We start from the raw sequence: 14079 nt of genomic DNA on the forward strand, positions 1-14079 counted from the left end.
TGAATGACAAAGTGGAAAGAGAAATGGGCAGGCCACCAAAGCATCTGCCACAGTGTTTCCAGCAGGGATGAAACTCCCTCGGTGTGAGTGGGGCCGGGTGTGCATGGGGAAGAAAGATGGATTCCATCGAGCTCTTTCTCAAGCCTGGTCCTCTGTAAAAGGTTGTCGGTCTGTGTACTTCATAGAGGCAACTGGCCAAGAAGGCACAGGTGGGATGAAATCAGCCTGGGTTCCACCAGTAAGCACCATATGGGTTCGAGGCACTCGGAATAGACTTAGGTTTTAACACCAAGGGAAGAGGGAGGTGTGAAGTCTGATGGGTGAGAGGAAGGCGAAGAGGGGGGAAGCTGGGGCCTGAGAAAGCCGAGGTCATACCTGCCTTCCACTGTTGAGTCTCTGCTCATCAAAACCAGAAGTGGGATGGCCTCCCAGGAGACCTCTGAAATTTCATCATGTACATTCTATCAGCGCATTTTCTTTTTCTTCTTTCTTCTTTTTTTATTTTTTGAGACAGAGTCTTACTCTGTCACCCAGGCTAGAGTGCAGTAGCACCATCGTAGCTCACTGCAGCCTCAACCTCCAGGGCTTAAGCTATCCTCCCACCTCAGGCTCCCAAGTAGCTTGGACGACAAGCGCATACCACCACATCCAGCTAATTTTAGTATTTTTTGAAGAAATGGAGTTTTACCACGTTGCCCAGGCTGGTCTCAAACTCCTGAGCTCAAGCGATCCACCTGCCTCGACCTCCCAAAATGCTGGGGTTACAGGCGTGAGCTACGGCAATCTGGCACTGCTGTTTCTTTGCATCCTCTAGAGAGAAACCCCCTTTTGGACTTTACCCCTGACCTGGCCTACCCGAGGCAATTCTCATAGCAGGAAAATGAGAACCATGAGTCTGTAGCCCCAAAACCTGGGATCTGGCCTCAGTTTTGCTCCTAACTAGCCATGTAACCCTGACAAATCACAGAGGCGACTGGGCCTCAGTTTTTCCAACTGGAAAACGAAAAGGCCAAAATAAAAAGCTTCCTGATGACTCTTTAGATGTAAGATTTGGTGAGTCTGTGGTTCTGGATACATGACTTTATAAACACTTCCCCATCCTGAATTTCTTTTGCATTAAGGAGGATTAAATTTAGCTGGAAGTAACAGTAAAGCCCCAAGAACAGATGTAGATTTTTCATGTCCACAAAGTCCAGTGATAGAAATTTTATGGTAAGTTACTGGAATGTTACTCCACGGTGTCAGTTCTATCTTGTTCTCTGCGATGACACTTCTATTCCCAAGGCTTTCTCATCAACTCAGGACAGCCTCTGGAGCTTCAGCCATTATATACATATTCCAACCTAGGAGGAGGGAGAAGAGGACGAATAAGAAATACTAACCATCTGGCCGGGCACGGTGGCTCACGCCTGTAATCCCAGCACTTTGGGAGGCCGAGGCAGGCGGATCATGAGGTCAAGAGACCGAGACCATCCTGGCCAACATGGTGAAATATAGCCAACATAGCCAGGTGTGGTGGTGCATGCCTATAATCCCAGCTACTCGGGAGGCTGAGGCAGGAGAATCACTTGAACCCGGGAGGCGGAGGTTGCAGTAAGCCAAGACTGCACCACTGCACCCCAGCCTGGCGACAGAGGGAGAATCCATCTTTTAAAAAAAAAAAAAAAAAAAAAGTAGCCATCTTTAGAAGAAGATTCCCAGAAGCTACCATGAATTTTTTTGCTTATATCCCACTGATCAGAACTTAGATGGCCACAACTAACCTGGGAAGTGTAATCTTTTATTCTGGGCATCTGGGTTCCTGCAAAAATTTGGGGCACTATGACTATGAAAGAAGGGTAGAGGCCGGGCACGGTGGCTCAAGCCTGTAATCCCAGCACTTTGGGAGGCTGAGACGGGCGGATCACGAGGTCAGGAGATCGAGACCATCCTGGCTAACACAGTGAAACCCCGTCTCTACTAAAAAAAATACAAAAAACTAGCCGGGCGAGGTGGTGGGCGCCTGTAGTCCCAGCTACTTGGGAGGCTGAGGCAGGAGAATGGCGTGAACCCGGGAGGTGGAGCTTGCAGTGAGCTGAGATCCGGCCACTGCACTCCAGCCTGGGTGACAGAGCGAGACTCCGTCTCAAAAAAAAAAAAAAAAGAAAGGGTAGAGCAGGTATTGGGGGTGACTGCCTCATCTTCAGTTTCTCCAGGTTTGAGACTCACCAAATAATCCACTTCAGGTAGACTCTGTCCCTTGTCATGTGTCCAGTCCCAGGGGTCTTCACTTTGAGTTCGGCTCCTCCAGCTCTGCAGGCATTTTGTGGTTATTGGCCTCAACTTTTAGGCCCCTGTTTCCCACTATTTTCTCATTAGTGATGCGTATGATGACCTAGCACCTCAATTATTCTTTGCACTTTGTAAGCCCAAGGCGTCCTTCAGTTGTTGGAGATAGGGGACTGATGTTTTGGGGTCCCCAACACCACTACATTTAAGTGGTTGGCTAGAAAGTCTCATCGGAAGCTTTCTAGACAGGGGTGTTTAGAATGAGGCTCTCTTTGGACCCAGGTAAAAACTCTGAATTAAGTAAGTTTGGGTTCTTCCAATAAACAAATGCCCTCTAAATAGAGAGAGAGAATCTAGTGATTGACTGAAGCATAACTCAGCATCTACTTATGCTCACAGTTATACTTTATTACAGTGAAAGGATACAAGGCAAAATCAGCAAAAAAAAAAAAAAAAAAAGGTATATGGGGCCCAGTCCAGAAAAAACCAGGGGGCAAGCTACCAAGAGTCCTCTCCAGGTGGAAGTCACATAATATGTGCTTAATTTCCCCAGCAATGAGTTGTGACAAAGCATATGAAATGTTGGCCACAAGGGAAGCTCATTGGAAACGCAGCTCCCAGGGTTTTTATTAGGGTCTGGTCCCATAGGCACCTTCTCCCTACCACGTACCAAAATTCCACCTCCCAGAAAGAAAGCAGATGCTCGGCATAAACCACACTGTACAGTCAAGACACAGTGAACCACTCTTATCAGGTTCAGAAATCATGGGAACACTCTGGAAAGCCAAGTGTGCAGATACCAGCCAAGGCCCAACTTTGCAATTAGGCCTTTCTAACTAAGGATCACCAGCCATCTCGGGCCTGCTGTTAGCTCTTCTCTGCACACCCGATGAATGTGTGCTGTAGCTATAAAAGAATTTCAGATTTTGGAGCCAGAGTCAGTGATGCTCGGTTTGAATCTCTCTCCATCTATTGATAAGGTAGGTGTCCTCTACCCGAGACCTCAGCTCCTGTCGGCTGGCCCTCACTGCACCCCTATCCTCTCCAGGCAATGGTGACAACCCCTAACAGGTTGTCAGCCAGAATGCCCCCAGACTGAACCAAGGGTTGGGCTGCTTGTTCTCACAGCCCAGTAACGAGACGCAGATAAACCGGGAAAGAAGAGAGTTTATTTCTGTAACCGGGTACAGGGAGAAGGCCAGGAAAATATCACAGACCAACTCAAATTTACAAAGTTTTCCAGTGCTTATATACCTTTGAAGCTATGTGTCTATGTGTAAGTGTGCATTCATCAAAAGACACAGTGATTGATTCCCTCTAATCCATAACTAAGGTCTGAGTCCTGGAGACCTTCCTCCGGAGCCTCAGTAAGTTTACTTAATCTAGATGGGTCCAGATGCTGGAGGTGATTACCCTTATCTTGTCTCCTGCTGAATTACGGAGATCTGGGGATTTCTTTGCTGACCCCCAATAAAACGTGTTTAATCCTAAACGTGGGTACAAGGAATGTAAGAATTTCTTTGTTATTTTGTCATGCTTCCAGGCCCAGGAAAGGCCTAGGAAGACTCTTGGTGGGCTTTTGTTACATTCCAGCCTTTGTGTAAGGGCACTGGATCTTGCAGCCTTTAATATTGAATCTAAGCACTCAGGCAGTGCTGAAACAGTTGTCATGGAGGCCTGCCTGTTTAGCTGTTAGTGAGACCCAACCTTCCACAAGAGGGGTTGAGTCCCAACCTTCTCCATATCCCCTGCAGGCCGCACAGAGCGCCTGGGAAATCCCAAGTATGGAGTCTCATACTCGATCACTTACAGTGCCAGGTAGAAACTTACATATGTGGACACTGTGGTGCATGGAGAACACAGGCCCTTTTCAAGGTTTCTGTGCATGAATGCAGATAGAGGCCGGAGTTTTGACTTTTTAAAGAGAAGTTGGAAATCCAGGTTTTTGTGTAAAAACACTCAAATTTTAAATATTTGCTCAAGTTAGCAAATAGAAAACCCAACAACAACCACCGAAACACTATGTGGGTCAAAGAATTTTTGACTCAAGTAATTTAGGTCACGCAAACTGTCCTGGGTCAGGAAGCTGCCTGCCCCTGCCCCCTGGAAGGGTTCTCCCTGGCAGGGATGTTTAGGATGAGGCTCCCTTGAGACCTGCTAAAACCTCTCAGGATTAAGTCTGGGTTCTTACAGCAAACAAATATCCTCTAAATAGAGCGAGAGAATCTAGTGGTTGGCTTTGAGGTGCAGTTAATTTTTTTTTTTTTTTTTTTTTTGAGACAGAATCCCCCTCTGCTGCCCAGGCTGGAGCGCAGTGGCACAATCTTACTGCAACCTCTGCATCTGAGGTTCAAGTGATTCTCCTGTCTCAGCTTCCCACATAGCAGAAACTACAGGTGTGTGCCACCACATGTGGCTAATTTTTGTACTTTTAGTAGAGATGGGTTTTGCCATGTTGCCCAGGCTGGTCTCAAACTCCTAACCTCAAGTGATCTGCCTGCCCCCACCTCCTAAAGTGCTGGGATTACAGGCATGAGCCACTGCGCCCAGCCAGGTTCATTTACTTCTAAACTACACTATACGTTTGCAGTTACGATCAGTATTATTAATCGGATGACAAAGGCTTTCAGTCATACAGTGGCCTGGACTAAAATGGACTGGCTTTGTGTACTTTTAAAATCCCTCCCAGTACCTAGCACAGGGCCTGGTATATAGTAATTGCTCAGTGTGTGTCTGAAGAATGAGTGAATGATGAGTGGATCGATGAAGAATGGCTCTTTGCTTTGCTCATGGAGAAGACTCGATCCTGTGAATTTAGGCTGAGGGAATACCTAAAAGAAGCTGAGGCTTCAGTGTTCATTCAGAGACTAATTCGCAATAACTCAAATTTAGGTGGTGGTTTCCTTCCTATGTGGTGGTTGTTGCTTTTTGTTGAGATGTTTGTTTTGATAAATAAGAGTTCTTTTTTTAAAGACAGGATCTTGCTCTGTCACCCAGGCTGAAGTGCAGTGGTGCAATCATAGCTCACTGCAGCCCGTCCACTCAGGCTCAAGTGATCCTCCCACCTCAGCCTCCCAAGTAGCTGGGACTACCGCGCACCCCACCATGCCTGACTAATTATTAAAACATTCTCAGTAGGATGGTCTTACTATGTTGCCCAGGCTGGTCTCAAATTCCTGAGCTGAAGGATCGTCCTGCCTCAGCTTCCCAAAGTGCTGAGTTTTCAGGGGTGAGACACCACTCCTGGCCAATAAAAGTGTTCTTAAGCCCTGAACTATTAGCATATAGCATAGTGCTAGGAGCAGAGTTTAAAAAATTGTAGTTGTTGTTATTCTTTTTTTTTTTTTTTTTTTTTTTTTGAGACAGATACTTGCTCTATCACCCAGGCTGGAGTGCAGTGGCGTGGTCTCAGCTCACTGCAACCTTCGCCCCCACAAGTTCACGCCATTCTCCTGCCTCAGCCTCCCGAGTAGCTGGGACTACAGGCGCCCGCCACCACGCCCGGCTAGTTTTTGTATTTTTAGTAGGGATGGGGTTTCACCATGTTGGCCAGGATGATCTCGGTCTCCGGACCTCATGATCCACCCGCCTCGGCCTCCCAAACTGCTGGGATAACAGGTGTTTGTTATCCTACTTTTAATGAAATTTAGTCATCTTTTAGCGAAAAAAGTGGCTGGTTTAGGGGTTATTTTTAGAGGATTGCTGCCCCCTAGTGGATGATATGAAAGAGACAAGGGTTTGAGGCCTCTTGGCCTCTCCAATTCCACAAATTTGTACTTTACTGAGGGGTGGAGGGTGAGATAAACATGGCACGGTCCTCATCCTCCAGGAGCCTATAGAAAGCCTATAGAAAGGGCTACTGGGACTTTGGAGATGTTAGTTCTCAAGCCCTGATCCTCAGAATTCTGGTAGGAGGGGTAGGAGTGGGATGGAATTGTTGTGAGGAAAACTCCTTAAAAATATGCTAATGGAGAAAATTTTCCATTCAAATCTTCCTTCCATAAATTTTTCTTAGACATTAGATATCTGCTACTGTTTACTCTAGTAGGTGCTACAAAATAAATAACTAATGAACACCTATTTAGTAAATACCCCTAATGCGGCAGCACATACTCACACTTAGTTGGATGCTTGTGAACATATATGTTCACAGCAGTGAAATTCTATTGTGCTTTGCAGTGTGTAAATTTAATGTTACTCAACAAGTTAAACTTAACGAAAGGGAGATTTGTGCTGAATCACAGCTTGGATAATGGATAAAGGCAAACCTTCCCGCCAGCCCCAGTGTATCCTAAGCTGTGACTTCCTAGGTGGTCTCCTCCGGGCCAGCATGGGAACTGCGCTCAGCCACCCGTCTGCCTGGAGCCCTCAGCTCATGGGCTATTTGTGGAATTTCTAGGGTGAGTGATCTGGCCTGGTTTAAACACAGGCATCTTTTACTTTTAGGAACAAATCTAAACAGTAGGAGGCCAGGTGTGGTGGTTCATGCCTGTAATCCCAGCACTTTGGGAGGCTGAGGTGGGAGGATTGCTTGAGCCCAGGAGTGTGAGACCAGCCTGGGCAACATAGTGAGACCTCATTTCTAAAAAATAATTTTTCTGAATTAGCTATTGAAGTTGTTCACAATATGTTGTGGTAGCACTTTGAGATATTGACCCATTTCCTTTTCATATTTCCCTTTGCACCTGTCCTCCCATTCAGGCAGAGTGGACTCTGGGCCCACTATATCAGTGAGGCTGTGGTGGTGTGAGTCAGAGCCAGCTTGCAAACTGTTCTAGTTTTTGTGTACCCTAGAGCTAAGCCCATAGTTGAATTCTAGGGTTTTTGGGAGTGTCTTAGTCCATTTTGTGTTGGTATAACAGAATATGACAGACTGGGTGACTTACAAAGAAAGAAAATTTATTTTACACGGGAGGTTGGGAAGTCTGAGATGGATCAAGGTGCCGGTATCTGGCAAAGACCTTTGTACTGTGTCCTCCCCTGGTGGGAGATGGAGGGGCAGAGAGCATAAGAGAGCAAAAAATGCAACTCACAGCCTCAAGCACTTTTATAACTGACATTAATCCATTCACAAGGGCTCTGCCCTCATGAATTAAACACCTCCCATTAGGCCTTATTTTTCAAAAGTGTTGTATTAGGGATTAAGTTTCCAACACATGAGCTTCAGGGGTCACATTCAAGTCATAGCAGGGCATAAGTGAAGGAACCCTGGGAATGGAGAAGATTTCTTGGCCAAAAGCAAGAGGGAGAATGAGGCTTCCCTCCTCATATTTGAGAAGGATTCTCCCATACTGAGAGGGAAGGAAGGGAGGCCTGTGGGGGCTTTCTGCAGTCCATAGGTGAGGGCCAGTAAAGGAATGGCTGCAAAGGTTCACACAGATTTGAGGTCCCCAGTGTGGTCTGTTAACTCTAACAGAGTTTGGGGGGTGGGTGCTGACGATGGTCACGTTGGAAGGAGTCTGTGTGGATAGATGTCCTCCTCCCCAAACACCTTGGTACTGAGAGACATCCTAGAGTCTTGATTCTGGAAAAAGAATGGGAACCCCAAGAAAGACTAAGGTTATGTTTCTCTTGAGTTTGGCACAATAAGTTCTCAGAAGAAAAACAAGGTGAAATTTGGGAAAGAAAGTTGTTTTTTCTCTAGGACCTGAGTTGAAGGCCTGATGCATGTCCACTCCGTAGCTGAGAAAGTAGACAATGTGAGGAAAATACTTTTCACTCTTTCATGATGAGCCAAGGAAATAAGCTAAAGTTACTTTTCAATCAGGTGGCGCAGCCAGAATAGGAGAGCTTTCATTGTGGAGGCCTCATTCACCCCAGCCCTCCAGATAAGCAGACATGTTTAGGCACCCTTAAAATTTTTAATGTAGCAGGGAGAAGAGAGAGGTGCTCCTTGCCGCATTGCCACACCAGGGCTCCAAGTTGGGGCTAGTGCATTCTTCAGGCCATGTGTCCTGGCAAATGAGGGGTTTGAGAGCTGACAGCAGGAGAGCTCAGGCCCCCAGCGATGCTGCAGCCAGCTGCTTGGTGATGCCCTGGAGCCGGGGAGAGCTCAATCAAGGTCCTTTATCCCTCTGTGCGGTGACAGTCCCCGGTGTAGAAAAGGGCAGTGCTCTGGAATGATTGTTAGCCCCTTATTTGGAATTGAGGACGCATTTCCCCAGATCTTCACCCCTTAATAAAAAAAAAATCAGTGCTGACTGTCACTGTGTTGGCTTTTATTGATTTTGTTATTTGCTTATAAGAGTAGCTTTTGTACACAGAAAACACAATTTATGGTGACTGGTTTTTAAAATTAATGTTTGATTAAAGTTACAAATTGCAAAACCTTAAGTATAGAAGTTCAACTTAAAAATCTTATTACTCTACTATATTCTATAAATATACAAATCTATTACTTTATAGCAAAATTTATAATTACTTGTAAGCTTTTGATTAATGTCTAGTGCCATTTGTAAACTTAATTAAATTTCTTTAAATGCCCTAAATTCCATTTATAAATTTAATATATTTATAACACAATATACTATGCTAATTTGTAACACATTATAAACAATAAATTTAAATTGCATTTATAAAGTTTATTATTTTTATGTCACTTGTGTGACAAAACCTGCCTATGCACTTAAATAACTCTTGTAAATTAAAAAAAATTTATATAGTGGATTATAAATTATTTGAACCACCTCAATATCATTTACGTATTCAACCAAATTCTCCCTACCTTCTGATTTAAAATCACAAGTCTGAAATCAAATACTCAACTACAGACAATCCCCAACTTATAATGGTTTGACTTAAGATATTTTTGACTTTATGATGGACTTATCAAGATATTAAATGCATTTTCACTTATGATATTTCTGACTTGCCGTGGGTTTATCCAAGGATGTAACTACATGGTAAGTCAAGGAGCATCTGTATGCATTTTAAACTAGAATCCCATGTTGAATTTATTGCATTCTCTATGCCAAATTCTCTTAGATATTTCCTGTACTTCGCCACATATTCAAACATAATTCCCAAGCACCACACAAAAATATTAGGATGATGGGTCCAATTGACTTCAGCATCTCTGTACTTAGTTCTACAATTGTAGAATTATTTCTCAGGAATAAAAGACCCTTCTCCACTAAGGAAACTCTACTGCCTCAGGAAATTTGGGGTGCATGTCAATTGACTGAGGTTGTTTGTTAACCAGTGATTTGGGTGAGGTGGTAAAATGTGGAGCTTGCAGGAGGCTTTCCTTAGGCCCGAAGGAAAGGTTGTCTTTTACAGAAAACACAATTTATGGTGACTTTGGTTTTAAAATTAATATTCTATTAAAGTTACAAATTACAAAACCTTAAGTTAAAAAACTCAACTTAAAAATCGTATTACTTTACTATATTCTATAAATATGCAAATCTACTTATTACTGTACAGCAAAATATATAATCACTTTTAGGCCTTTGATTAATGTTTAGTCCCATTTGCAAACTTAGTTAATTAAATTTCCTTAAACACTCTAAATCCCATTTATAAACATAATATATTAATTTATGACATAATATACTATGCTAATTTGTAACATTAAAAATATATTTAAATTTCATTTATGAATTTTTTTTGTCATTTGATGAAAACTACCTATGTGCTTATATAATTTGTAAATTTAAAAAATTTATATAATGGATGAGAAATTATCTTAATCACCTCAATATTTGCATATTTAACCACATTCTCCTACCTTCTGACTTAAAAATCACAAGTCTAAAATCAAATACTCTCTTTGGGAGGCCAAGGCAGGAGGATCATTTGTGCCCAGGAGTTTGAGACCAGCCTGGGCAACACAGTAAGACCCCATCTTTACAGAAAAAATACAAAAAATTAGGTGGGTATGGTGGCACGTGCCTGTAGTCTTAGCTTCTCGGAAGGCTGAGGTGGGAGGACTAGTTGAGCCCAGGAGGTTGAGGCTGCAGTGAGCCAAGACTGCACCACTGCACTGCAGCCTGAGCAACAGTGAGATCCTGTCTCAATAATAATAATAATAATAATAATGACGATAAACCAGATATTCAGCTATAAACAACTCCCAACTAATGATGGTTTGACTTACAATTTTTATCAAAACATAACCCTATTTAAATTGAGGAGTATCTGGACTTAATGATGGATGACTTAAACTTTTGACTTGGCTTTATTGGAGTACTAAATGCACTTTGGACTTAAGATATGTTCAACTTATGGATTTATTAGGATACAACCCTAAAAAACCCTAAAAAACCATTTAAAATGCATCTGTCTGCATTTTAAACTGGAATCACAAGTTCAATTTATTGCATTCTCTAATTATGCCAAATTAGATATTTCAAGTGTGTTGCCACATACTCAAACATAATTCCCCAACACCACACAAAAATATTGGGATGATGGGTCCAATTGACTTCAGCATCTCTGTACTTAATTCTAAAGTACTAGAATTATTTCTCTGGAATAAAACACCCTCACCCACTGTGGAAACTATACTGCCCCAGGGAATTTGGGGTGAGTGTCTGTCACCTGAGTTTGCCTATGACCAAATTGGGTGGGGCTGTAAGATGCGGAGCTGTGGACACTGCAGGGGGTTTCTTCATGCCACTGAAAGGTTGAGCCACCCTTTACAGTCCCGATGTTACTGGGGACCCCAGGCGTGTATCCCAAGCAGGGGTACCCCACCTCTCACCCCTAGATTCATGCTGTACATTATCTATTTTTCCCACAGCCTCGCTTCTGGACCAGATTCTTTTTTGCTGCTTGAGTCTATTCCCAGTTATCTTCTAGCCTAGGCCATAAAAAATGCCTACAAATATTTCAGTAGAAGGTGGCTGGATTCGATATCCTCCTCATTCCCTTTAACTCTATAGCCTGTCTCCAAAATTAACCTAAGGATAATCACCATAATACTTCTGGAGCCTAGGACTAACAACCTGGATGGGGAGAAGGAAGAGCTTTTTTTTTTTTTTTTTTCCTTTTTCTTGGGTGTAGGCAAAAAGGGCTGCACCTCCCTTTGTGCACCTGCTCCCATGCCCCCAGGCCTCCTCTGGCTGCCCCTAGTGTCCTCATCCTGCCCCCAGAGATCTCCCACACTTCCCATGGGATTCTACTCAGCCATGGTCTTTTCCCCACAGTGACAATGCCTCTTTTCTTTCCCAGTCACGCCTCCCATTCCCCTAGTACCTAAAAAAAGAGAGAGAGAGAGAGAGAGAGAGAGAGAGAGACAGAGACAGGATCTTGCTATGTTGCCCATGCTGGACTTGAACTCCTGGGCTCAAGTGATCCTCCTCATTCAGCCTCCCAGGTAGCTAGGACCACAGGCGTGCACCACCATGCCCAACTCCTCAGTCTTCTCGATCTCCATGAGAAGTCAGGAGGTGAATGGGCATTGGAATGAATTCATACTAGTTGGTGAGAGACTGATGGCCACTCAGTCCTAGAGGTGTAAGATTCAAATGAGGCTCTTACTAACCTAATGGAACTGTAATAGGAATTTGAGTCATTGTGCTAAGGTTGAGTATAACAAGTATTCAAGAAGCCCAGGGAGTTACTGGGGGGAGAGGGGGAGAGCATACCACACCTGCTAACTCACCCTCTGAGTCTCCAATTGGCTAGTTTCTCTCGAGTGCTTCCTGATTTTTACTTTTTTTTTTTTTTTTTTCCTTCAGACAGGTCTTGTTCTGTCACCCAGGCTGGAGTGCAGTGGCATGATCTCAGCTCACTGCAACCTCTGCCTCCTGGGTTCAAGAGACTCTTGTGCCTCAGCCCCCTGAGGAGCTGGGATTACAGGCATAAGGCACTGCACCTGGCCTAATTTTTGTATTTTTAGTAGAGACGGGGTTTTACTATGTTGGCCAGGCTGGTCCCAAACTCCTGACCTCAAGTGATCCTCCCGCCTAGGCCTCCCAAAGTGGTGGGATTACAGGTGTGAGCCACAGCACCCCGTCCATTTTTACTTTTCTTACTTCATTTCTTATGCAAGGTATTTTCTGAAAGCCTCACGTTTTCTATATCAGCTTCAAAAAAAATAAGGAGGGCCAACTAGGAATAGGACAAGGTAGAATAATCACTTGTGTGCTGATAAATGTTTAACCACCAGTTCTCTGGAGCCCTGATTTGTAGTGTTTGCCAGTTTCTGTGTAAATACTCCCACCATGGCCAATTTGAAACTACCAACAGTTTAACTGGCTCACAATATTCCTAAAACTTGAATAATTGGCTCTTATGAGCTGGTAGGAGCTGGCTTCAGCACACTGCTGGATCTACATGCATCTTTGTTTCTTGTTTTGCATAAAAAGTTTTGTCTTCCCAAAAATGAAATAAGCTCCCTAAGGGATGGAATTATGTTCTAGATCTCCTGTGGGCCCATGGTTTCTAAAACAATTGTAGAGACAAAAGATTTAACCAAGAGTCTGTTTCCTGTGGACATACTGTGTTCTTGGGGCTTGCACAGCTGACAGCAGGGAGGCTGCCCCAGGGGTGGGCATGGCGTGGGTTGCCTCCTCCTTCCACCAGCCTCAGGGAGAATATAGGAGCCATAGGACACTCACTCTTGTTGCCCAGGCTGGAGTACAGTGGTACCATCTCAGCTCACTGCCTCCCGGGCTCAAGCGATTCTCCCACCTCAGCCTCCCAAATAGCTGGGACTACAGGCAAGTGGCACCACAACCGGCTAATTTTTGTATTTTTAGTAGAGACAGGTTTCGCCATGTTGGCCAGGCTGGTCTTGAACTCATGGCCTCAGGTGATCTGCCTGCCTTGACCTCCCAAAGTGCTAGAGACCACAGGCAAGCACCACCACACGCGGCCCCATTGGAGTTTTTGATGTAGGAGATCAGATGTCCTGGATTACAAGGCAACACACATCTCCAGTCTGTACACGAGAGGAGGATGTCCAGAAATCCTCCAGATCTCATGCATGCACCGTTGTATTTTCTCACTCTTAGCCATGGTAAAGCTGTGGTGTTTTTTCTTCATAAATGATTTAATATATCTCTACGAATTCTGGGATAAGAAAATTTATAACCACACAGCAAATTCTTTGAAACTAAATTTCTAGAGAATGTATACAAATTTGCTTGTATCTTTGACTTACAACTGAGATACAAGAAAGGCTAGTGTACAAATTAGGCAAGTTTCTGCCCTGTACCTCCAGCTACTGGTACCATAAATAGAGGATATGTTGTGACTTTTTGAGTTGAGGAGGGCTTTTATGATCATATACACTCTACTGTCCTTTCACTTAAGAGGCATTCATTCATTCATTCTTCGTTTATTCAGCAAACATTTATTGACTATATACTACATTCCAGGTACCGTGGGGATATTGATTGTAATGACATGCTCCTTTATTGTCAATATGCTTACAATCCACTAGGGGGAGCCAAATATATAAATAAGCTTAAGAATGACGTTGAAGGGGCCAGAATGGAAGTCTAGAAGGTGTGGGATGGGTGGAGAGCATCAGAAAGAATTGGGCAAATCTGTCCCAGGACTAGGTCAGAAAAACACCTTCCTAGGGAAGGTGCCCCCCGAACATGTGTTTCTCGAGACCCCTAAGCCAAAATAAGGAAGCTGCCGAGGTGAGCATGGAACGGTTAGGCGTTTTGTATGGAACAAACTGGGGGGACCCCAGATGAGACCTCTGGCCTGGACCTTGTGATTCACGCACAGGCTCATCTTACCGGCTACCGGGTCTGAGAAGAAACCACCACCCTGCAAGTTAACGGGGATCCCTCACACGAGAGCAATGTCTGAGCAACACGGTTTTTAAAAATGATCTCCTTTATTGCCACA

At 44.1% G+C, this 14079-nt stretch overlaps 1 long non-coding RNA gene across 1 annotated transcript; it reads right to left on the reverse strand.

The window, feature by feature from the left end:
* Positions 1 to 1161: 1161 nt before the first annotated feature.
* LOC139363603 (uncharacterized) lies at positions 1162 to 2340 on the reverse strand. Its single transcript, XR_011624274.1, has 2 exons — positions 2209 to 2340; positions 1162 to 1343 (listed from the first exon to the last, which is right to left on the reverse strand). It is a non-coding gene; the product is annotated as an uncharacterized lncRNA (long non-coding RNA).
* Between the last annotated feature and the right edge of the window lie 11739 nt (positions 2341 to 14079).

The sequence above is a fragment of the Macaca nemestrina genome, chromosome 6, assembly GCF_043159975.1.
Source record: "Macaca nemestrina isolate mMacNem1 chromosome 6, mMacNem.hap1, whole genome shotgun sequence".
Classification (NCBI taxonomy): Eukaryota; Metazoa; Chordata; class Mammalia; order Primates; family Cercopithecidae; genus Macaca; species Macaca nemestrina.